The sequence below is a fragment of the Ciconia boyciana genome, chromosome 3, assembly GCF_034638445.1.
Source record: "Ciconia boyciana chromosome 3, ASM3463844v1, whole genome shotgun sequence".
Lineage (NCBI taxonomy): Eukaryota > Metazoa > Chordata > Aves > Ciconiiformes > Ciconiidae > Ciconia > Ciconia boyciana.
Window position 1 is genome coordinate 35,877,127 of NC_132936.1, and position 26,006 is coordinate 35,903,132.

Below are 26,006 nucleotides of genomic sequence, written 5' to 3' on the forward strand. Positions count from 1 at the left end.
TCCTTTTCACCAGTCTTCTCTCAGGCCAACAGCTTTCTCCTGGCGCCCTGGGTTGCAACAAACACTGGGCAGCCTGCGTGGGGTCCACTGGGAAGGTCTTCTTCCCATCACCTCTAAGGCACATATATTTGTTCCTTAAGCCTCTCGGAAAACTTGCAGTGTCTAAACGCAGCAGGCTCCTGCCTGCTGGCTCCCTCACACTCTCACACTGACGGTCCCATCTTCTACTCCAGATGTTCATGCCTAGATAGTCCAAGAGAAATCTTCTCCCAGGAGCTTCATCTGACCCAGAGAGCAGCATCCAGGACAAAGCAAGCAGGGGTCTCTTTCCTGCTGCCCAGCCACTCTTTCCAGCAGAAGACAACATGCAGTACATCTACAGCAAGTAGTAAGCACATCGAGTGAATGTGCTGTCACCACCACTGTTGCATTGCCTCTATGAAAGACCACAATCATTCTCATAGCAAAGGAATGCTTCTTATGAACAAGGTAATCATTTTTCTTTTCATTTTTCTTTTCATTTTAAAAAAAAAAAAAACCATGATAGGAGGAAGGTGTTGAGTTTTCTACTTCCTTCTCTATCTTCTTTGCTAACAGGTGTTTGAAACAAAACCAGCCTTTGATTATTGCCACAGGAAATGGATGATTTGGGTTCAACTAGTTTAATTCATGTAGAAAAAGGTGCTTAGGTACCTATTGCATATCTGTACCCTATTTTGGGTTTTGTTCAGAGGATCAAGGCTTGATTTGTCTTTTTTCTAGACTTCTTGACTCCAGGCATAACCAGACTGTCAAATGCAGTTTACATGTTCAAGGCTTCCCATCAAAAGGGCTAAATCTTCTGGTTTTCCATAACTGAAAGCTTAGATTATTTTCATAGTTGTAAACTTTGATAACATAGACAGGTAAAAAATTTAAGTCACCTACCTGCATAAAGACTATAAAGTCTGTACAAACACATTAATTCTCTTCCCTTTTTCCTATGTTTCCTTCCACAGTTTCTCTTATTTTAACTCCAGAGATTCCAACTCTCTTGACCAAGAAGAAAATTTTCCTCTCTCTCCGAACTTCACTTTTAACTGGGGAATGTTTTCTGTTTACTTGCCTTTGTGATATATGCTCACAGATACTCCTCTGACTTTTCTAAACTCGGTCGAAAAGATTGCAGTCTTTTTTTACCACAAGCATTTACTTCTTCTATGAGTTGACACTTATCTATAATGGTTCTTTCTGTTTCATCATCTCTTGAAATACATACATCCTAACATACATCAAAGTTTTTATCTTTGTTATTCTGATAACCAGATGTTGTTTTCCTTACAATTATCTGTTTCAATTTACTCTAAATTTCTCATACGCTGTCTCTGGTCATAAATCTAAAGTCAGTGCGTGCTTACAAAATTGACCTGCTCATGTTTGGGGATTCAAGCACTGGACACTGAAATTGTAAGGGACCAGCTATATCAGCTGAATGTTCACAAGTCCATGGGAACTGATGGGATTCATCCCAGAGTACTGAAGGAGCTAGCAGATGTTATGGCAGGACCCCTCTTGATCATCTACCAAAGGTCTTGGGAGTCTGGGGAGGTCCCTGCTGACTGGAAGCTAGCCAATGTTACTACAAATTACAAAAACAGTGTGAGGGAAGACCAGGGAACTACAGACCTGTTAGTCTAACCTCAGTTCCTGGAAAAATCATGGAGAAGTTTATACTGGGTACTGTTGAAAGGCATTTAAAGAATAATGCAATCATCAGGCACAGGCAACATAGGTTCACAAAGGGAAAGTCCTGTTTAACCAATTTGATAGCCTTCTATGATAAGGTCACCTGCCTAGTGGATGAAGGGAAGGTGGTGGATGTGTTTTTTCTGGATTTTAGTAATGCTTTTGATACTGTCCCTCACAGCATCCTTCTGGACAAGTTGTCCAACAGTGGGATGAGTGGATTCACAGTACGCTGGGTGAAGAACTGGCTGAAGGGCAGAGCTCAAAGTGTTGTAGTGAATGGGGGCTACATCAGGCTGGTGACCGGTCACCAGCAGTGCTCCTCAGGGTTCAATTCTAGGGCCAGTCCTGTTCAATATATTTATCAATGATCTGGATGCAGGAGTTGAATGCGCCATTAGCAAGTTTGCTGATGATACCAAACTGGGAGGTGCTGTTGATGCTCTTGAGGGACAAGAGGCCTTGCAGAGGGATCTAGATAGATTGGAGCCCTGGGCAATGATTAATGGGATGAAATTTAACAAGTCCAAATGCCAGATCCTGCACATAGGATGGAGTAACACCAGGCACAAGTATAAATTGGGAGAGGAGTGGCTGGAGGGCAGCCCTGCAGAAAGGGATCTGGGGGTGCTGGTCAACAGCAGGCTCAATATGAGTCAGCAGTGTGCCCTGGCAGCCAAGAGGGCAAACCGCCTCCTGGGGTGCATCAAACACAGCATAACCAGCCGGTCAAAAGAGGTGATCATCCCGCTGTATTCAGTGTTGGTGCGGCCTCACCTTGAGTACTGTGTGCAGTTCTGGGCCGCACAATTTAAGAAGGATATGAAGGTCCTTGAATGTGTCCAGAGGAGGGCAACAAAGCTGGTGACAGGGCTGGAAGGAATGTCCTATGAGGGGCAGCTAAGGACTTTGGGCTTGTCTAGTTTGGGGAAAAGGAGGCTGAGGGGCGACGTCATTGCTCTCTACGGCTTCCTGAGGAGGGGAAGTGGAGAGGGAGATGCTGAGCCCTTCTCCCTGGTATCCAGTGATAGGATGTGTGGGAATGGTTCAACGCTGCACCAGGAGAGGTTTAGACTGGACATTAGGAAGCATTTCTTTACCAAGAGGGTGGCTAAACACTGGAACAGGCTTCCTAGAGAGGTGGTCAATGCCCCAAGCCTGTCAGTGTTTAAGAGGCATTTGGACAATGTCCTTAATAACATGCTTTAACTTTTGGTCAGCCCTGAAGTGGTCAGGCAGTTGGATTAGATGATCGTTGTAGGTCCCTTCCAGCTGAAACTATTCTATTCTATTTTATTTTAAATTTCAGGACCAATTCAAAATGCTGCAGATAAATATGCATACAGAACTGGCCAACATCTCAGTCCTATTCTCACAATCTGTCTCCAAATTCAACAGGATACTGCAATTATTACTGGTCATTATTATCTTTCTTCATTCTGTTCTGTGGTTCTTAATCTCTGGAACTCAATTCTATACTTAATTTTGCTTTTATGGTTATTAAGTGCAAATAGAAATTTTTCCATATTATTTCCATTCAGCTGACCCCTATAATGGAAATGTAAATATTATTCCTTACATAAATTTAATCTAATTATTTTTCATTTGTTCCATAATTTTAATAATATAATATTACATAACATTGAGATTCTATATTAAAATGGATGATTTTGCTTCTTTTTGTTATATGTAAAATAAAGAAAAAGTAAATCTCATTGTCTTTTAGGCTCCTTTCCTGGTCAACGGGAAGCCTTTTTCTGTCGCCTGGCTATACAGAAAGCTCCAACAACAAGTCTAGACCCATCTAGAATTTGATTCAACTCCTCACACATTGGTGTCAAGTGCCTTTTGAATGGCCAGGAGTACACATGGTATCCACAGGGGTTGGCTAGGTGTGTCACAAGGCCTATGGAGGACACATCCTCCCGGAGCAGCATCCAGAGGACTGGAAAGATTGCCTAAGACATCTCAAAAGGTATTGCCTAAATACCTCCCAGATTGCTTACATGTAAATGTTGTCATCATAAACTGAATTCCACTTCTTGGTTTCTGTTCAGTTGCACCAGTTTTAGTGCTTACTGCTGTTTCTGGCATTGTCTGGCCTCTAGCTGCCACACCCAAAGAATGGCTTAGCTAGCATATTTGCCAGCCTTATGTTGCAAAGAAATAGGTCCCTGATGCTATTTGCGTCACTCTAGGGTATTTAAGTCTTCTACACAAGGCTGACACGTATAGCACAGCTCCTATGGGATGCCTCATTACAAAAAATTCACCATCTTCACAGTCATTTCTCCCACACAGGCATTTTCTAAAATCTTTACAACTTAAAAATATTTTCCAGTGGAAGCACCAACAGAACAAAGTGGGCTAAAGTAAAAGCTAGAAAGCTTTCTTCTACTTCTCTACTAGGGATCACGGAATTCACTCTCTAAAAGAAAGGGTCAGAATGCTTTCACAGTTGGATTAATGAGCTCTTTTCCTCATTTGTGATGATTCACCTGATTATTCATTCATCAACTTAATATTGTTCTATTCTCAGTGTTCCCTATTCACCCCAAATGTGACCCAAGAGTAAATTAAAACATATTTATTTAGTACACAAGTAAGATATGTCATTACTTTAAGGCTGCTACAGAGAGTAGAGTTGTTCTTCTCAGACATAATCAACAGGTTTTTCCTCTGATTAGCTAATCCTGGCCAAGAACTGAAAGAAAATACGCACAACGGCACTTGAGCTTTGTGGTGAAATAACTACTTACCAGATATGGCACTGTGTATTTATTGCTAATTGCTATAATTAGTCATAAACTTTAATGAGGGGGTTAGCAAGTAACAGTTTCACACACTCTTTCTCTCTCTCTCCCTTAAATAGTCTGCCTATTTGCTTTTTGTATCTTGCTGTTCTCCTTGTCAGATTCTTTTCTTCTTTGGCACAGGCATGAACCCTCCTTTGGTCTGATTTGAGGACCCAGGTCCTTCATTTCTTGTGCAAGGAACTTTGTCTCCATTGTTTCACTTCCCACAGCTGTGCTAGGCCCTTTGCTTCTGCAACTTTTTTCCTATGATCAAGTCTGATTACAGGAAAACAGTTTAAATTCCCTGTAAAGCATCATGCAGACATATGATAATATATTATTGCTTGCTTAATCACCACAAGTCGCTCCCAGCTGAGAATGAACAGGACAACATAGTGTAAATAACTTTAGCAATTGCGCAACAAGGGTGATGTAGTGTATGAATCTTGCTGTAGTTGAACTGAAAGCCTGTGCCTTCACTGACACTGGTGCTGCCTATTTGCTCCTAACAGCTTAAAAGAGTTGGCTGGCAGGTTACATGCAATCAAATAAACCTCCAATGTCCCCAAGGTGTCTTTCTCAGAAGACATCCTTCCTCTTTCTGTGTCTTGGCTCTGTGTGTGGAAGCTGTGTGAGCCATGGCACTACACACTAACAGGTTCTTGAGAGTTGTTTTATAGTTCACTCCAAAGGGTGCACTGGAGCACAGCTTATCACCAAATCAAAACAGTATCTAGGCTTGACTGGTTATACAGTCTATTCTGAATCCTTTTAGTCCCCAGGAGTGATGGTCATTTCAGTGAAATTCATTCCTGCTATTAAAAACCGTACAACTAACGTGTCAATGGAAGTTAAGCACTCTTTGATTTACATTGTGATAGTCTCATTCATCCTCAGTGTCTCAGGGGCCCATTAACCATTTGCACAGAAGCTCATGTTTCATTTTGGAGAGATTTAACCTTTGGAAGTCTCTCTGACCTACTGATCAATTCTTACCACAGTTTTAAACCAATTACTAAGTCTTCTTAACTAGTAACCGTCTTTCTCTTTAAGTTAAACATGCACAGTCTGGGGCAAATGCATAACATTTGTTAAAAAAACTCCCACCGATCTACAGCAATTGCTTTGGGCAGTTCACATGGTTAAGTACCAAGATGTGCACCGCTGCACAAAGGTGTTGGAACGGGTTTACATACACAGAGCTTTATTAGCAAGACCCATAGCTCAAGGACCCTAACTGTCAACAGGCATTGGTTTTAATAGTGAAAGCTACTTTTGGGGAAAATAAAAACAAAAAAGGAGAGAGAAAAGGAAAAATGAAAGCTCTCCCTAGGGGTCAGAAAGAGAAGTGATGGGGTCCCACAGGGGCACCGTCCTCGGAGAGTGGTGTTCAGTGCAGCTCTTGTGACTGTGACAAAGAATTTTCACTGTGCTTTTTCAGGAGTACTGTACACTTCTCACCAGTACCTGCTCAGGCTCTCTGTTGGTTGTTCCTGTCAGGATGCTCCTCACACTGAATGGAATGTGTTTGACTCGGCACAAGTGTTGCATGTGATCAATTGCAAAGCTTCCATCTATACGTATTATTGGGTAACATAAGGTACTTAAATTACCACTGTCTACTTTGTTACACACTAATTTTTAGTTTAATATAAATGAAAACCTACAAAATAAGGGGTAAGACTAGGGTAAGGAGGATAAAGAAGGTAAGGAAGGGAAAGGTAATGAAGACAGGGAGATTCCCACACCAGTGGCAGGTCCTTCCCTTGAGAATCATCATACCAGTGCTAGGGTTTCCAGGTGCAAGGCCTTGAAAGCAGTGGCACAAAAACTATTGCATGAGAACAACAAGGGGAAAATAGTGCCCCAAAGGCTTTCAGAAGACATTTCTACAAGACCTTAGGTGAGAGGTTACAGAGCTGTCAGGGAAAGGCAGGCCAGAGCCAGCTGAATATGAGCCAGCAGTATGCCCAGGCGGCCAAGAAGGCCAATAGCATCCTGGCTTGTATGAGAAATAGTGTGGCCAGCAGGACTAGGGAAATGATTGTCCCGCTGTTCTCGGCACTGGTGAGGCTGCGCCTCAAATACTGTGTGCAGTTTTGAGCCCCTCACTACAAAAAAAAAGACATTGAGTTGCTGGAGTGTGTCTAAAGAAAGGCAATGAAGCTGGTGAAGGGTCTAGAGCTCAAGTCTGATGAGGAGCAGCTGAGGGAACTGGGGTGGTTTAGCCTGGAGAAAAGGAGGCTGAGGGGAGACCTTATTGCTCTCCACAACTACCTGAAAGGAGGTTGTAGAGAGGTGGGGTTCGGTCTCTTCTCCCAGGTCACAAGCGATAGGACAAGAGGAAATGGCCTCAAGTTGCACCAGGGAAGGTTTAGATTGGATATGAGGAAATATTTCTTCACTGAAAGGGTTATCAAGCACTGGAACAGGCTGCCCAGGGAAGTGGTTGAGTCACCATCCCTTTAAGTATTTAGAAGATGTGTAGATGTGGTGCTTAGGGACATGGTCTAGTGGTGGATTTGGCAGTGTTAAGTTTACAGTTGGCCTTGATGATCTTAACGGTCTTTTCCAACCTAAGTGATTCTATGATTCTTAGATTTGTGCAACCTAGGACATGATTCATGTAAAATGTATCTGTAATTAAAGGAATGGTCCATAATGCCCAGTTGTTGGCATCTCCTAAACCTAGAGATGTCTAAAGCACATCTGATGCCTCTCTGGTTGTCCTGAATATCCCATAAGCACCTGAAGCACATACTTGAGAAATGCTGGATTCAACAGCCGCTCTTCAGGAAAGAGCTGGAAGTTTTGGTGGTTCCTAAACTGAGAGGATCAACTATGCTCTGCTGTTGAAGAAAATAGAACAAGCTCGTTCAGAGGGAGAAACAGGAGTATTATCTGCAAAGGACATGGGATGATTTCTGTAAATCCACTCTGTCCTACCTATAAAAATCCTAAGGTCACCCAGTGCAGACTGCCTTTTTTAAAGTGTTTCCACAATGGACTGAATTCCTAAATACCTTAGAACAAATGATAGGAAGTACGAATTCAGCTTCCTTCCTTACTTACTTTATGCTATCCCTAGTAATAGATCTAGTAATCCCTAGTAACAGCTGACTTTGAAAAGGGCAATATTCTTCAGCTTCTGCTCTGGATTAAAGGATGATGACCCTAAGAATTAATCTTCTACTGCTGTTCTGTTTCTTTGTAAATAGAATAATCTGCCCACTGCTACATTTGCACTCCTTGACAAGTGAAGAAGATGTCACTCTTCAAATATGTTGTGGCTTATTGCTTGGCTTTTGATGGCTTTATCACTACCCAGTTAGTATGTAATATTTTTTCCAGTTATGCTGTTTGCATCAAACCAGTACAAAATAGCCAGTGTCAGGACACTGAGGTTATGGAGACAGCAATAATGTAATTTCTACGCGTGGAATCTTATTTAGGGAGGATTTTGGATACTTCTCCAAGCTCAGTAGGTCGATGTCAATGCATGTCATTGATATCCAGAGAGAAGAAAGAGGCATTTCTAAACATGTTGTTTTCCAAAAATGCCTTTGAGCTAGTAGGTGGTCCAAGATGTCCAGACTGTTACAAACATAGAAGCTTTTATTCTAGACTTTAAATACATTCTGTCACTCTGACCCCGCATAGCATATGGACACTAATAGCCAGGAAGTGGCATATGGACACACAGCGAGGAAGATTTCAAATCAGGGCATTCATTTGGTCACAGGCATTTCTAGATTAGATAAGCATCTTGCATGACTGAGACTCCATGAATATCATCTTACATTGAACCCTTACTGGAGCAGGCACCCTGTAGAATGGGTCCCACCTCATGGAGTCTTTGGGAGGTTATTATCCTGACTTATGAAGTACATTAACTACCTCTCATACACTCACCTCTAACACTGTTCCTGTGTATGCTCTACAGTCTTTCTTCCATTTCCAAAGTTTCAGTTCTACCTGTGTAAGAGCGTGAGCTATGGACATCATCTGTGTAAAGGGTTTCTATTAGGGCCCAAATAATTATAAAGAAAAATCCTCCCTTGAGATCAGTGGCTATTCAGAACATACAGCAAATCTGAATATAAGCCTAAAGGCATGCTAATTCCAATTATTTAACTGAAACGTCAATGACAATTTATGAGGTTGGGAAAGGGAGGGAAAAGCTCAATGTTACAAAATATCACAAGCTGACCACAATTAAAAAGAAAAAACCCACAACATATCTTCCTTCTAGGATATTTCACTACTCTTGTGATCTAAGCCAATGACAAAAAACTGTCTAAGGACAATGTCTTAACAATTCAGTTCCTAGAAAAAGTACAGTAACTTACATGTCCATAAGCCAAAAATTCAGAGCAGGGTTTATCCTAACCAAAGCATTAATATAGCTCTGTCTTTGCAGATTTTTTGTTTATCTGTGGGAAGTAGTACTGTAGTGGAAGTAGTAATTTTGGCAGTGTAAATGGCCATTAGGGAAATGATAAAAATTATCCCAAAAGCTAAATGTTTAAAAAATGCTTCAGTTGTCATTCTGTTTTGATTACTTTTTTTTTTCTCCTAAAGTCTGTATTCAGACTTTTCAGTGTCTGCCAATCACCCCACCAGTCCTTCTTGTTTTACAGTCAGCCAAGAATACCCCAAAAAGTCTCATGCTAAGAATGTCTCTGTAAAAAAAATACTTTGTTTGTCATGTACCCTTGTGTTCAGATACAGATGACATGCAGTGGGCTGTGTCAGGAAAGATCAGGTGTATTTTATTTCCTTGATTAGCACTGAACAGGCTGCTAGTGTCAGGAGCTTGATTCAGTTTTCCACACATAAGCATCTGATGCTCTTTGAGATGCTCTAGAGTACTCCACCTGGCCTCCAGCAGGAGGTCTCCTCCCTGCTGTATATCTTCTCTTCTGGCCCACTGAGGATGTCTCAGATTCGTAAACTTAAATATCTAGAATCATTTTAGACAGCCAAAGGTAACTGAAACTGCCAACAGCATGTCTACATTACGGTGAAGGAAGCTGTTCTCCGGGCTCAGTGCAATGACAAGAGGCTCAGTTAGACATATGTGAGACATTCTGAAAAAGTGAGGAGAAAAATAAATAGCATAGGCAAGAAAGAAAAAAGTTAGAATGTAATGTTGAGCAACAGAGCAGAAGCAAAGCCTGGAAGTGCTTCTACTCCAGTGCCAGATACCTAAAAATTAGGACAAGGGAAACACTGGGCAGGCACTGAGTGGTTGCCCTGACACAGCAGCACATCAGAGGCCTCCTGGAAGGACAACAATCAGTGCAATGCACTGTTTGTAGGTTATCAACTTTAGAGGGGCAGGATGTATAGGTGAGGGAGTAGTACTGTACATGAAGTACAGCAGCTCAAGTTCCACAAGAAAAAAGAAGCACCCTGAAATCTCTATTGGTAGAAATCCCATATTCTAAAAGCAAAAGTGTAATACCAGAACTGTTCTACTGAGCCCATTTGGAACAATGATAATGATCAAGAAAAGTTCAACGATACTAGAGAAGCTGTGAATTCTGAAGATTTAGTAACAATGAGAGATTTCAGCTGCCCAGTAAAGGACTGCTTCCTCAACCAGCCAGTTGCAGGGCCCACAAGATGTGGCCATAAGGGGTCCACAGGGCCTAGTTAAAAAGATATTAATGAGAAAGCTGTTCTGCAATAATATTCACAATACAATTGGTTTCAAAGCTGTAATACCAGACAGTAAGGAGACTTTTTTGTAATAACAGACAGTAAGGAGACTTTTTCTCCTTGTTTAGGAGACTGGTCGACAGAGTCCCCTGGGAGGCAGCCCTAATGGGCAAAGGAGTCCAGGAAGGCTGGACATTCTTTAAGGAGGAAGTCCTAAACGCGCAAGAGTGGACTGTCCCCAGGTGCCGAAAGACGAGCCAGTGGGGAAGAAGACCGGCCTGGCTGACTAGAGAGCTCTGGCTCGAACTCAGGAAAAAGAGGAGAGTCTATGACCTCTGGAAGAAGGGGCAGGCAACTCAGGAGGACTACAAAGGTGTAGTGAGGCTGTGCAGGGAGAAAATTAGAAGGGCCAAAACTGAGCTAGAGCTCAATCTGGCTGCTGCTGTAAAAGACAACAAAAAATACTTCTTCAAATACATTAGCAGCAAAAGGAGAGCTAAGGAGAATCTCCAGCCCCTAGTAGATGGGGGAGGGAACACAGTGACCAAGGATGAGGAAAAGGCTGAGGTACTTAATGCCTTCTTTGCCTCAGTCTTTAATAGTAGGGCCAATTGTTCTCTGGGTACCCAGCCCCTGGAGTTGGAAGATAGGGACGGGGACCAGAATGGAGCCCCCATAATCCAGGGGGAAATGGTTAGTGACCTGCTGCACTACCTAGACACTCACAAGTCTATGGGGCCTGATGAGATCCACCCGAAAGTACTGAAGGAACTGGCAGATGTGCTCACCAAGCCCCTTTCCATCATTTACCAGCAGTCCTGGCTAACTGGGGAGGTCTCTGCTGACTGGAGATTAGCTAATGTGACGCCCATCTTCAAGAAGGGCCGGAAGGAGGACCCAGGGAACTACAGGCCTGTCAGCCTGACCTCGGTACCGGGGAAGCTGATGGAGCAGATCATCCTGAGTGTTATCACATGTCATGCAGAGAATAACCAAGGGATCAAGCCCAGCCAGCATGGGTTCAGGAAAGGCAGGTCCTGCTTGACCAACCTGATCTCCTTCTACAGCAAGGTGACCCGCCTAGTAGATGAGGGAAAGGCTGTGGATGTTGTCTATCTAGACTTCAGTAAAGCCTTTGACACGGTTTCCCACAGCATTCTCCTGGAGAAACTGGCTGCTCATGGCTTGGACGGGTGTACTCTTCGCTGGGTAAAGAACTGGCTGGATGGGCAGGCCCAAAGAGTGGTGGTGAATGGAGTTTACTCCAATTGGCGGACGGTCACAAGTGGTGTTCCCCAGAGCTTTGTGTTGGGGCCAGTTCTGTTTAATATCTTTATCAATGATCTGGAGGAAGGGATCGAGTGCACCCTCAGTAAGTTTGCAGATGACACCAAGTTGTGTGGGAGTGTTGATCTGCTTGAGGGGAGGAAGGCTCTGCAGAGGGACCTGGACAGGCTGGATCGATGGGTGGAGGTCAATTGTATGAGGTTTAACAAGACCAAGTGCAAGGTCCTGCACTTGGCTCACAGCAACCCCATGCAACGCTACAGGCTTGGGGAAGAGTGGCTGGAAAGCTGCCCAGCAGAGAAGGACCTGGGGGTGTTGGTTGACAGCCGCCTGAATATGAGCTGGCAGTGTGCCCAGGTGGCCAAGAAAGCCAATGGCATCCTGGCTTGTATCAAAAATAGTGTGGCTAGCAGGACTAGGGAAGTGATCATGCCCCTGTACTCAGCACTGGTGAGGCCACACCTCGACTACTGTGTTTGGTTTTGGGCCCCCCACTACAAGAGAGACATTGAGGTGCTGGAGTGTGTCCAGAGAAGGGCAACGAAGCTGGTGAAGGGTCTAGAGCACAAGTCTTATGAGGAGCGGCTGAGGGAACTGGGGTTGTTTAGCCTGGAGAAGTGGAGGCTGAGGGGAGACCTTATTGCTCTCCACAACTACCTGAAAGGAGGTTGTAGAGAGGTGGGTGTCGGTCTCTTCTCCCAAGTAACAAGCCATAGGACAAGAGGAAATGGCCTCAAGTTGCACCAGGGGAGTTTTAGACTGGATCTTAGGAAATTTTATTTCACTGAAAGGGTTATCAAGCATTGGAACAGGCTGCCCAGGGAAGTGGTTGAGTCGCCATCCCTGGAGGTATTTAAAGATGATTGGATGAGGTGCTTAGGGACATGGTGTAGTGGTGGTCTTGGTAGTGTTAAGTTTACAGTTGGACTCGATGATCTTAAAGGTGTTTTCCAACCTATACGATTCTGTGATTCTGTAAGGTAAATCAACACATCACAAGGAATTTCAAGAAAGAGGACTCTCTAAAATCAGATAATTAGAAAAAAGAAAGAAAGAAGCAAAAACAACACAAAACACCAAAACAAAAAACCCCACACCAAACCTGAAAAAAAATGCAATCCAAAAAGCAAAATGCCGACAAGCAGCCTGGAGGCTGTTCAAAAACACCCGGATACTCAGGTAACCTCAATGCTGCCATTCAGAAAGAAAATAAAACCATCCAATTAAAAAAGAATTTAAAGGAAAGGATGTTCAAACAGACAGTAAAAAATACACAGGGCTGGTTGATGCTCTGAAGTAAATCTAACATGAGGTTGCAGAGCTGCTGGCCAAGGTATGCAACCTGTCATGCGAACAGCCATGATGCCAAAGGACCGATGATATAACTCCCGTCTACAAGAGACGGGCTGCAGGGAAACCTGGGCATGATAGACTAATGAGACAGATTTCCAGCCCTAGTGAGATTGTAGAATCTATAATGGAGAACAAGACCACAAAACATGTAAATAAATCAAGCCCATCACAAAAGAGTCGGTGTGACTTCTGCAAAGGGAAAATCCTGCCTCACTAACCTGCTGCCCACAGTCATAACATATACAGATTTTTTAAAAGCCTTTACAAGGCTCCATGCTAAAGTTATTACTGCCAGAAAGCATCAGGAGCAGGGCTGCTCCATGAGGGGCAAGCCAGGAGCCAAGTGTGACTCCAGCACAAGCAATGCCCTCACCCTTGGGCACCCACAGCACCTGAGCAAGGCCAGGGTGGTGAGTGTAACAGGCATGATCAACTGCCCAGTGATCACCAGGTAGGGTGACGTCAGGTGCTGTGTCAGGCCCAGGGTCAATCCAGGAAGTCCTGCCAGGAAGACCAGGAGATAGAGTGGGAGATTACCTACAGCAGAGGTCCACCCATGAGACAGGGCTAGAAATAAAGCTACACTAGAAATGCAATTAAAAAACTCAGCCAGTAAGTCAGGGCAGCAGGACAAAAGGCCAAAACCAAGATTACCTACAACGTGGCTCATAGCCAGGTCTGAAATGGAGTCCCTGGGCCCACAGGCAGAGGTGTGGATATGGCCTCCAGGTGAAGCTGGTCAGGGCAATTAAGGCTTATTCGTGCCCTCAGGTCCTGACAATTACAGAATTTAAGTCACCACAGGACTGAAGGAAATGTCCTTTAGTGGAATTAAAATTGGTTAGAGGAGAGAAAGCAGAGTTTCACTAGTGGAGTCCCTTGGCAGTAGCTGCTGGGACTGGTTTTAATTGACATCTTCATCAGTGACCTGATGAGAGGAACATCTAACTTCTCCAAATCTGGCAATGATACTAAGGCCTTTCAGATAGTCAAATGCTGAGTGAGTTTCAGTGTAGAAAAAGACAAGACGACACATATAGGTAGAAATGATGTATATCATGTCTACAGATGCAGCTGTCAGGTCTGAGTTCAGTAACTCAATGTGCAATTCAAGTTCTTGGAGTCATCTCAGCTTTCTTGAAATCATTGGCTCTGTGCAGCAGCAGCAGCCTAAAGAGAGTCATTGGAGTGCTCTGTGTCAAACGGTGTGGAGAACAACATGGTGGGCATCATGTTGCCACTATTGAAAACTTTGTTGCATCTGCATTTGGTATACTGTGTGTAGCCCTGGGCTTCACATCTGAAGGGTGCAGGAGAGATAAATAAAGTGCAGAGAAAGGCACTTCAAATGATCAAGAGGATGAAGCAGCTGCCTTACAGTAAGAAACTAAAAACCCTGGGACATTTAAATTTGGCGAGAAGGTGGTTGAATTGAATATTCATGAGGTTTATAAGGTCATAATAGTCATGGTTAAAAAGAACACGAAACTGTTTTTCAACAAAATCCACAAGACTGTAACTGTGGGCACTCACTGAATTAGTAGGAGATTAGTATGAAACAGCTAAAATGAAGTACATTTTTTACACAAAGGGTAGTGAACTTCTGGAACTTGTTGCCACAGGAATTTGTGGAGGCAGACAGTATCAGCAGGCTTAAAAGGGGATTAAACAAATTCAGGGACAGCAGATCCATGAACAGATACTTTTGGGCTACAAATTGTTCTCAGAGCAGGAAGTGGTTCGTTCTTTACTGTTCTGTTTGGTATTCTGATGGTCTATCCTTGAGGCGATGCTGTTGGTCAGGCTTTTATAACTGGCAGGCCTACAGTTATCTGCAGTGTGTGTACATTTGCTCAAATTGTTGTCATTGTTAATGCCAGTATGAGTTGGGAGCAAAAACCACAAACAGCTTTACAAAGCAATAGAGGGTGGAGAGTTTGGAAGCCAAGCAGACAATCTGGGACAGCAGACTGTTGAGCGGATGTATTTTATCTAGGCCCCCACCTCCAACAATCCCTGAACTGCTAGATCCACATTGTATGTACCTTGCTCTGTTGGCAGCCATATTTCAGAACAGAGTCTTCACATTACTATGGTTCAGTATGATGTTTGTCTCAGGAAATTCCATGAGCTGACATAGCTGGAGGTCAGAAGAGTACTTGGGGGAAATATCTCACTTGGTTGCCCTCTAGGCTTCCCCTTGCTTCTGTTGTAAAATGATATTGGGCTAGGCAGACACATGATTTGAGTTGATAAGGCTGTTCCTGCTTTGACCAGTGATCCTGCCATAATCTATATATTGACTACAGCAACAGAACATGCTAATATTAACTTTGTAATGAAATATACTGATCTGTTGAAGCCAGACAATATTCCTTTGCACCAGTCAGCTCCATCAGTTGAGGGTGTTAAGAGTTTAACATTTTGAAGCAACTTGTGCAAGAGGATGTTCATGTGCAAACCTCATTGGTTGTCTATCAGCAAATAAAATTTGGTCACTTTTTGGAAGTGCTATGTGGTAGTTTTAAAAATGCAATGGTTATTCTGTTCTTTGTTATTTTGGTCCTCTAAAAGTCATGTTCTGTGACTTGCTTATATATTATTATTTTTACTATATTTTAAATCAGCCCATTTTTCATCTGAATGTCATTGTGCTTATATAACATGCTGAATATAGCATTCTGTAGCTGATTAAAACACATTCAAATAACATTTTCCTTTAAATCACACAGTTAAATAACTTGCAGACCTCTATAATTACATGAGTTTGCTTCTGACTTACATCAAGCCCCCCTATTTCAGACACCAGGTCTTGACAGAGCTTAAGAAAGGAGAAGTGTCGACTCAACATACAGAGGGAGAGCCAAAGCCTGGAGATACTACGTGACTTGCTCGAAGTTACTCAGGGAACAGCAGAGGAGCTAAATTAGTGCTAGATCTCTTGGGTCCGGAACCACAACCACAACATTGCGTTCACTCTTCTCACTAATTCTGTTTAAGCCAGAGCTTCCTATATTAATCTTCTACAACTACATTCCTAGGGAAACCCAAGGGAATCTATCTTCTTTGGGCCTTGGCGTAGGTGTGCTGACAGATGAGTGGGCGGGTCGCAGATGCCATACATCTGACTGGGTAAGACTGTGCGGTAGCCAGAGAGCAAGGCTGCCAAGCCATTCCCTGCAGACAAGGGTCAGAGCCTGCACGTATCCAACAGATGTCCAAATGAGGATGTTAACAGAGAAACTTCTGTAGCAAGAGGCATGTGTTTTGGCTCCTCCTCTTCCTTACGCCACCACGATGACTCCTCATGGTAAACCAAATTTGGAATGAGACAGAAACACTGGACATGTAAAACTGCAGTTTTAGCCACAAGAGTGTTTTCCAGACTTCCTCTGAGGTCAATGTGATGTTTGCTTGCTCTGAACAATATTGTTCCTAACAATACAGACATTGTTTGAACAATACAGATGCAGACTGAACAATCACTCTTAACAATGCAAGCACTTAAACTTGTCAGCAATGCACTGCTGGAGAGGCTAGCAGAGTTAATGAAAGTGGAAAACTCTGCCATCTCGGACTATTTGCTTAGAAGCTAAATGAGGTGCAAAAAGAAGTATTCCCAAAAGCTAATTTTCATCCAGTAACCCCAGAATCCTTCTGTACAGGAGAGAAACAGCTGAAAGCAGTAACCTGAAATGCAGCAAATAGGTGGCTGGAGGAAACTGTCTCCCTTCTTTGCTATAGAGATGACCATTTGGGGAAAGCAGCTCCCCACATGTAACACAGGCCTTTGGACCTAATCCCAGGGCTTCAGACCTTTGTGAAGGAACTGCACAAACTCCAGAGGGACCCCTGGGACCCTGAGCCCATGGGGCAGCCCTCTGGATTCACATGCAGAAAAGGGGTTAACCCACCATCCTTGCAGAAGATACGGTGAGCCATCTCTCTCTCTGACACAGGGGCTTGAACTTCTTTCCCACTCATATGGTGCTCTCAAGTCCGTTATCCTTCCACATCAGGGCACATCATGCGGGATACATTCGATATTAACTAACTGTATGTCACATATTCCTCTCTGTGCCCAATCCCTAGATCATATGGGTGATTGCAAGTTCAAATAATGTGCCATTAGACACACAAAAAATATAGCAAATGCAATAGCTCTGGCTTACTTTATGGTTTACCAAGAAACCTGGAAAATCTAAGCCAGGACAGAGAATTTACCCCTTCTTCTCTCATGATTATCTATCTATTCTGCTCACAGATCTTCATCAAGTGACTCTCAGAAACAGGTGATATTTTTTCAAAGGGCATACAGCTTTTACTTAAGTAGCCAAACTGAGATGGATTATACATCCTTAGTTACAGCATTTTAATAGTTAATTACGTACATTGTCAATAGTGCCACCTGGGTTTACTTGGCTTTAATTTCCAACTGCTGGACCTTTTGTTTTCTTTTTTAAGCTGCTTTGCTTTTTAAGCAAATGAAATTGATCTGCCTATGGAGAAGTATTTCAATAAACGATGGGACATGAACAATGTTAGTTACTGGGTAACGTCCTTTAGCCTGCAGGAGGTGATCTGAGCAATAATACTGTGAGCTGTTTCTGGGTTTCAACCTACATAATTACGCAAAACAGCAGGGCCAGGTAGTGATAACATGGCAGTTTATGTAGTTTTCTGTTGCTTTTGAGGTGAACTTTATCTCAGAATCCCAGGGAGACAAGATTACTTTTTAAAAGTAGAACGTAAAGTACCATGCAAAAGGAGAACCATAGCTCAGGACAGCCAAAACTTATCCCTCACTGCCTTTTGAAAACCACTTCCTGTGATAATTTTGTGTTTGAACAATAACTGCATTTTTACAGGAATTCCTTAGCTCAGCAGCTCAAAGTCTTTGTTAATTATCTGTTGTTAGTCATAAAACAAAAGGTCATTTCATTGTTTACATATATGTACATATATATTTGTATATAGTGTGCATGTGTGTGTATGTATATTTCTGTGTGGGGAGAGAGAGAGAACATGATAGCTTTTTTAAGACACAGGACTGGAAGTTTAATTTAAAAGATGTCTATCCAATTCTACAAACTCCCCAAACATCTCAAAGGCCCTGTTTGATACCTGTTTCTGTTAAACAGAAATACACCTCACCTGCTGGATTTACACATCACTTTTATCTCACCTTTCCCAAAGAACCAGTGTCCTATCTGCCTGCTTAAATCCATGTTAAATCCAGATGTTATATTCATCTCCCTTTCCCGCAGACATGATCACTTTTCTTCTCTGTCCTGCACGGGAACCAGGATGGGTTACACACCTCATCCCCTGGCACTGGAGAACTGTCTTAGGCTCACAGAATAGGCACAATTGTCACTATTGATCTTTATTGATTATTTGCTTTGCAGTGATGTTTCTGTGTGTCAGTCATGGTCCAGGACCCTTGTGCACTGCACAATTGCAGAACCAAAAATTAAGCCAATTTGTGTAGAAGAAGAGACAATAGTTAGATCTACATAGATGGACAGTACTTAGTCTAATAGGCAACTCTCTCAGCATATCACCAACTAGTGTTGAGTCTCTCAGGTACTATAGAAAAGGCACATGCTAAAATATGTGTAGTTATTGAATTTATTAATATATAGGAGAAGGTTCCTCTCTCATGAGAAGAACAACTTGGGAAAATGCATGAAGATGCTTCTCATAAATATGTGATAAGAGGATGGCGATGACTTGTACTGTATTGTTTAGAGCTGACATCCTGGCAATAAATGGATGATACAACTGCTTCTCAGTGCAGTTGCAGAGGACAAGGAAAATAACACTTGAAGAAGCATTCCAAATTAGGAGCCAGGATATTTGGCATGCCATTTTTAGGTCAGGTGCTAAAATACTGTACTATATGAAGCCAAGCTGAAATCACAAAGGAGGAAATCTAACCCTTTTCTTTATCCCATCAGCTATCCTGAAGAATGGCTCTATATGGCTTAAATTTCTGCTAAGAAAAAGGCTTAGTCAATGGATCCCTTCTTCCATCTTACTTGACTTCCCAGCTACACATTCCCCACCAAGAGCTGACAGACCATTGCTGGTGGGCAGTCTAGAGATGAGAGGTAGCAGGAATTGAGAAGGAGTGACGGCTGGGCCTTTCTACTCCCAAGGACACCAGTGCATTGCTTAGTTGCACCTGGGGCAGCAATTCCTCAAAAATGTTTACCCTAGCTGGAGAGTTGGAGGACTTCTGCAGCGGACTGGACTGCCAAAAAATACAGTGGAGAAAACAGAGAAGTGAGTGGAGCGAGGGGTGAGCCCTGGCTCACCCCCCTGCAGAGAGGCAACCTTGTTGGGAGCTAAGGAGGAACCCGTGATGAGGTCCTACAAACCAGTGCAACAAACTTCAAAGTAGCCCTGCGGAAGTCACAGCCTGCAGCTGTCAGCAGAATTAACCAATATTTAAAAAGCACTAATGTACTAACCAAAGCAGAATTTTGAATACACAAAACTAAGCCTCAGGGTCCTTACTTAGTGGCTGTGATTGGAGGCTTATATTAAAAATGGGGAGGCAAAACCCCGGAACCCTTCACTATGCTTTGCCTTGACTGATACAAGCTAAAAGTAGCCATAAGGTTGATATGACCCAGACTTGCCAAGAGTAGCAGCCCTATTTATTCCTTCATTTTTTAGATTATAGCAAAAAAGGAGATGCAGGAAACTATCAAATAGTAAGCACTTGCTCTGCATGCATTAGTGTTCTGGCATATGCAAAAAAACTGGTGCCAAAACAGAGGCATGCTAACCTTGGAATTGCTGGTTTTGGTGCACACATCCTAAGACTCTTTATGACTGTGTGGTCCTGACTATGCTTCCAGTTGCTGGCAGGAGAAAAGGGCAATGGAAATCCTTAAATTGCCTACATGACAAATTAAACAGCCTGGTCTCACAGTAGCATTAAGAAACTTGCTTGCAAACCTTGAGATCACAAGGCTGAGCAGGAAAGCAGGACTTTGCTTGCATCATATCATCATTAAATATGTACAGTGGTATTGACAAAAGCCAGACATCCAAAGATTGCCTACATTTCCTTCAGGCAATCCACTCCAGATGCCGTCAAGTGACTTCTAGCAGTGCCCTGCTTGGAAAGAGGGATTTGCTGGATGATCCCTGCAAGGTTCTCAACTCATTCCAACATTAAAAATGTCACAAAGACAATATATAATAATTATTTCCATTTCAAACTTATCTTAAACCACATGATTTCAGAAATTAGGAAATATAGCCAGGAAAACCCCAGCAGTGATAATGTGATTTGATCAGAACACTAATACATTGTACAGCAGGAAGGAATTACTGAAAATGCTGCCATGCATATAAAGCTTTGCTTCTACTGACTAATTGCCTCTTCCTTGTTGGTATATCTCCAGAGAGCTTCCAAAAATAAATTCAATAAGGTTTAAAAAATATACACTTCTGATTATATTTCTGTAGCTAAAAGGTTGCAGAAGTGATATGTGTAGAACAAGAAATTCAAAACCTGACTATTAAACAGGACAGATTTTTGCAAGGAACTTATAGTCCAAATTGACTTAGATGTAGATTCAGGAGCCACATATTCTTCATTTCAAAGTGTCATTGTGATTTTAGGCAATTTCAATTGCAAAAAGATGGACAGTTGCATGCCTGGGCATAGTAAGAGAAAACCCCCACCAAGGTTTGGGGGTGGTTGAAGCTAATGCTCCAGACTTCCTTGTGTTCCTTCTGTTCTGGTTTTCCCACAATTAGTATCTCAGGGGCATGAATGTATCAAAGATAGGATGATGCTGCACATAATAAGGAAAAAAATGCTTTTTCCCCAAATGGGCATGTATTTGTCTGCTGCTCCTGCCCCCATGAAGAAGTGGAAAGGCAGGTTATAAGGCAAGAGCAGGTGCTGGTACCTACAGAGAACCCAAAGAGAGGGAGATAACTACCTGCAGGAATAAATCAGAGTATGCCTTTTCTCTGTCCCATAGCCAGTGTCTCATGCATCAGCTTCACTGTTCTTCTCTCTCCCCACGCTCAACCCTGGCTACAGTAAATACTTCTTTCACAACAGCTAGACAACAGGAGTGCAGGGATCAGATAAATCAGAAACTTCCTTCTGTCCTTAAAGTTGTGGAGAAATTCAGATTGGATCCACACAGAAAAGGGAAATGGGGATGGGGGTGGAGGGGAGAGAGGAGAAATAGCCCCAAGAAAATCTGTGGTGGGGAATAAAATCAAGTCAGGAAGTTTACCAAGAGATGTGCAAGAAAGGTAAAAAAAGTACAGCCTTATTAAGAAGTAGACTTTTCCTGTAGATCCAGTGGCAGCACACACAGAGCGCAGGACCAGGAAAGCCACAGGGAGGATGCAGGCAAGTCTGATGTTTTCTCCCAGGAATGTCAACGTGCGCCAAGCCTAGCTGCACCATCTGCTCAACCAACGTCACAAATGCAAGGCTGTATCCTGAGCACCCATGTCACAAGGCTACTCTGTCTCTACAGGTTTGGTATCTGCCCTAGACACTGCCAAAGGAGGCAGCACCACCCAGAAATCAGGATAGTGCTCGGGCTATGTTACACCTGGAAGCAAAGCCCACACACTTGCTGTGCTGCTCCGCCACAGTCTGCTGCATGCTAAGAAGAGGGGCTTCCTGCCTGATCATCACATCACAAGCTCACAGTAGTTATTCAGAAAGGGACAAACACATAATGAGCACTTATTAAACTCTACTTTTTCAGTTGATTGGATAATTGATAGAGATGGGGAGGAGCAACACCACCAACAGCATCCTAGCCTACATAGCAAAAAAGTTTCACAATAGCTGTGCTCAAGATCATAGGAAATTTTAATCTGATGATTTTGGACAGAGAGAGTCACCCTCCGGAAATAAAGAAGCTCTTCTGAGTGAGAAGGTAAAAGGACCTTGCCAAGGGACTGTAGCATGCATCTGAGGGAAGGCTGTGTTGGGCTGCAGAATGAGAAATGCCACCTAGCTTACCTCTGCATAGTTGCTTTGGCCCATCTTGACTCCTAGGAAAAGCTCTAAGGTTGCACATACTGCTGCAGTTAGTCAGTGTCCAATGAAGCTCTTCTAACTCTTTGTATGACACATGGAAAGAAAATCCTGACCCCAGCCTTGACTGGAAGTCAAGGTCCAAGGCTGAGAACACAAGACTGAATTTGACTCCACACCACTGAAAACTGTGCCTCTCATGCAAGAATACTCAAAATACTCCCATTTTTCTGGACATTAATTTGTACAGACTCCATCTACCTGGATTGTGCAATTGTGCCTACTGGGCTGGAGTATTATGGGCACAACCCAATCATGGGCGACAGCCTTTCTGATTAGGGGAAGATAGCAGTTGCTCAGCTTCCATTCTCCCAGGACTTACGGTGTCCTAAACTGACTCTGAAAAGGGCACAAGCTCCTGTTTCCTGCTCTTTCTGCACACTAAAAAGAAATCCTAGAGCTCAGACCAGTGCAACTGGGCTTGTTTTGAACTATGACTTTAAGGCCTTTTTGAGATTCATGTGGTTAGATTTTAAATGTGGGAAAAAATCTGTTTCTCACCCCCACATTCATTTTATGCTCACATATATTCCAAATCATCCATAAAAGGTTTGCAACATAATCATTACACTAGTCAACTATGAAAGGCAGTCTTGCAAAATTTTACTCACCCACACTGCCTGTGTGAGTCACCTTTTATTTTAACCAGTAAGTAAAGCATTGTTTGTCTGTTGTTGTCACCACTGATGGAAGAAGGGATGAATAGATTTTCTGTGACTGTAAGGCATATTGTCCTTCAGTGCTACTTTTCTCATGGCATTTTTGCAAATCTGAAGTCAAAGTGTTTCATTCTGGTTCTATTTTATTGGGTTTTCTCAAAACCTGGGTGCTTGCTAGACATGAAGACCACCTTGTGCAAATACAAAACCTCATTGTTTAATTTATCTGCAATTTTACTTTTCAGGATTTAATCAAATAGTGATGATAGCTGGCTACACTTCTGGATTATTCTCTGTGACTTCCCTGAACAATGAATAATTGTCAAATAGATGATGCTCTCTGTGGTATGTCCAACTGTTAATACACAACTTCTAGCACTCCTCTCAGCAGCAACGGACACACTGGTAACAAACCGAGCTGTCCTGGTTTCGGCTGCGATAGAGTTAATTTTCTTCCTAGTAGCTGGTACAGTGCTTATACTAAATCAAGGACTTTTCAGCTTCCCATGCTCTGCCAGGTGCACAAGAAGCTGGGAGGGGGCACAGCTGGGACAGCTGACCCCGACTCACCAAAGGGCTATTCCATACCATATGACATCATGCTCAGTATATAAAGCTGGGGAAGAAGAAGGAAGGGGGGACATTCGGAGTGATGGCGTTTGTCTTCCCAAGTAACCATTACATGTGATGGAGCCCTGCTTTCCTGGAGATGGCTGAACACCTGCCTGCCCATGGGAAGTAGTGAATGAATTCCTTGCTTTGCTTTGCTTGTGTGTGAGGCTTTTGCATTCCCTATTAAGCTGTCTTTATCTCAACCCACGAGTTTTCTGACTTTTACTCTTCTGATTCTCTCCCCCATCCCACCGGTGGGGAGTGAGCGAGCGGATATGTGGCTCTTAGTCGCCGGCTGGATTTAAACCATGACACAAGCTTAAAACTCTTCTGTTATATTTGGAAAGGTGCAGTAAAGCTGGAAATTGTTTCTGTATTCCTGAAGCTGAGATTGATAAACTAGGTCACATTATAGGACTCCCTTTGAAGAAAGTAATTCTTAATCATTTTCGGGGCACTTACAAGCAAGGAACAACAGGTTTCCCATCTTCTCACTCTTGTTCATTATACACACTAGACCTCTTGGCAATATCTCAAGCATTGCCAGAATTGATTTTTATTTTCTTAGCTAACATGAGTAAGAGGTTACAGATGCTGAATGCAGTTTACGTCCTACTTAACTGTGCCATTGATTATGCTCACCTGGAGTTGCAAATGGATCCTTCTCAGGATTATCATGGAGAACTAGTTTCAAGTATATGTGCTGGGTTTGGCTGGGATAGAGTTAATTTTCTTTATAGTAGCTAGTATGGGGCTATGTTTTGGATTTGTGCTGAAAACAGTGTTGATAATACAGAGATGCTTTAGATGTTGCTAAGCAGTGCTTATACTAAATCAAGGACTTTTCAGCTTCCCATGCTCTGCCAGGTGCACAAGAAGCTGGGAGGGGACACAGCTGACCCCAAATGTCCAAAGGGATATCCCATACCATATGAAGTCATGCTCAGCATAGAAAGCTGGGGGAAGAAGAAGGAAGGGGGGGACATTCGGAGTGATGGCGTTTGTCTTCCCAAGTAACCGTTACACGTGATGGAGCCCTGCTTTCCTGGAGATGGCTGAACACCTGCCTGCCTATGGGAAGGAGTGAATGAATTCCTCGCTTTGCTTTGCTTGCATGCATGGCTTTTGCTTTACCTACTAAACTGTCTTTATCTCAACCCACGAGTTTTCTCACTTTTACCCTTCCAATTCTCTCCCCCATCCCACTGGGGCAGGAGTGAGCGAGTGGCTATGTGGTGCTTAGTTGCCAGCTGGAGTTAAACCACGACAGTAGAGGAAACAGCTGTCCTCTAGACCACCATTTCTAAAGAAAAGATCAACAAATTCTTAATTCTTTGGGGGTTTTTTTATGCAATTATTTCTGCAGGCCTTTTCCACCTGTGCATGTAAAGGTTCCCTGCAAATATTTTACCAATAGTCTAGTTTGCTCCAGTGAACAGAATTCTTCAGGTCTTTTTTTTTCTTTTTTTTTTTTTGATGGGGAGATGGGAAATTCAAGTTCAAAGCACTCACTATCTCTTAAATATTGTACATAAAATCAACATGAGACGTAACTCTTAATTTGAGACCCATGCTAGTTCTTCAGTGCAGTACGACATTATGTTGCACTTGAATAGATTATTTCAGTAGCTAATGCAGCCTACATAGAAATCTATCCTGGGTGTTTTTGCAGCTCCCTCAGTACCTGCATACTTTGCAGTCTTCAGTGTATTTATCGTAGTAAATTTATTCATTGAGCTTAGTCCCCATAATGGCAGACACTGTACCATGTAATCCCCTCCTAAGACACTCTCTGGCTACTGAGTTTGCCAGGATCAGAATCACAGAATCACAGAGTCACAGAATCGTATAGGTTGGAAAAGACCTTTAAGATCATCGAGTCCAACTGTAAACCTAACACTACCAAGACCACCACTATACCATGTCCCTAAGCACCTCATCCAAACGTCTTTTAAATACTTCCAGGGATGGCGACTCAACCACTTCCCTGGGCAGCCTGTTACAATGCTTGATAACCCTTTCAGTGAAATAAAATTTCCTAAGATCCAGTCTAAAACTCCCCTGGTGCAACTTGTAGTGGGGGCCCAAAACCGAACACAGTAGTTGAGGTGCGGCCTCACCAGTGCCCAGTACAGGAGGACAATCACTGCCCTAGTCCTGCTGGCCACACTATTTTTGATACAAGCCAAGATGCCATTGGCTTTCTTGGCCACCTGGGCACACTGCCAGCTCATATTCAGGCAGCTGTCAACCAACACCCCCAGGTCCTTTTCCACCAGGCAGCTTTCCAGCCACTCTTCCCCAAGTCTGTAGCGTTGCATGGGGTTGCTGTGGCCCAAGTGCAGGACCTTGCACTTGGTCTTGTTGAACCTCATACAATTGACCTCCGCCCATCGATCCAGCCTGTCCAGATGCCTCTGCAGAGCCTTCCTACCCTCAAGCAGATCAACACTCCCGCACAACTTGGTGTCATCTGCAAACTTACTGAGGGTGCACTCGATCCCTTCCTCCAGATCATTGATAAAGATATTAAACAGAACTGGCCCCAACACAGAGCCCTGGGGAACACCACTTGTGACCAGCCACCAACTGGATTTAACTCCATTCACCACCACTCTTTGGGCCCGGCCATCCAGCCAGTTCTTAACCCAGCAAAGAGTACACCCGTGCAAGCCATGAGCAGTCAGTTTCTCCAGGAGAATGCTGTGGGAAACCGTGTCAAAGGCTTTACTGAAGAATGCTCCAATAAGATTCCCCTCCCTACACGTACCAATCTTCATCTCAAAACTCACTGCATTTGTGGTTTTACTTATATCA

The 26,006-nt window shown here is 43.2% G+C and overlaps 2 long non-coding RNA genes across 4 annotated transcripts in view; one reads left to right on the forward strand and one right to left on the reverse strand.

The window, feature by feature from the left end:
• LOC140648879 (uncharacterized) overlaps positions 1-21,965 on the reverse strand; it is a 65,496-nt gene extending 43,531 nt beyond the window's left edge. Inside the window, exon 1 of the long non-coding RNA XR_012041372.1 lies at positions 21,844-21,965. This is a non-coding gene — a long non-coding RNA (uncharacterized lncRNA). The remainder of the gene's footprint in view (positions 1-21,843) is intronic.
• LOC140648878 (uncharacterized) lies at positions 1-24,687 on the forward strand. Of its 3 annotated transcripts, none has more exons than XR_012041371.1 (3): positions 1-489; positions 3,452-3,700; positions 21,347-24,687. It is a non-coding gene; the product is annotated as an uncharacterized lncRNA (long non-coding RNA). The 3 variants fall into 3 exon arrangements; XR_012041370.1 differs by lacking the exon at positions 21,347-24,687 and adding an exon at positions 18,785-19,391; XR_012041369.1 differs by lacking the exon at positions 21,347-24,687 and adding an exon at positions 5,962-6,085.
• Positions 24,688-26,006: the final 1,319 nt, after the last annotated feature.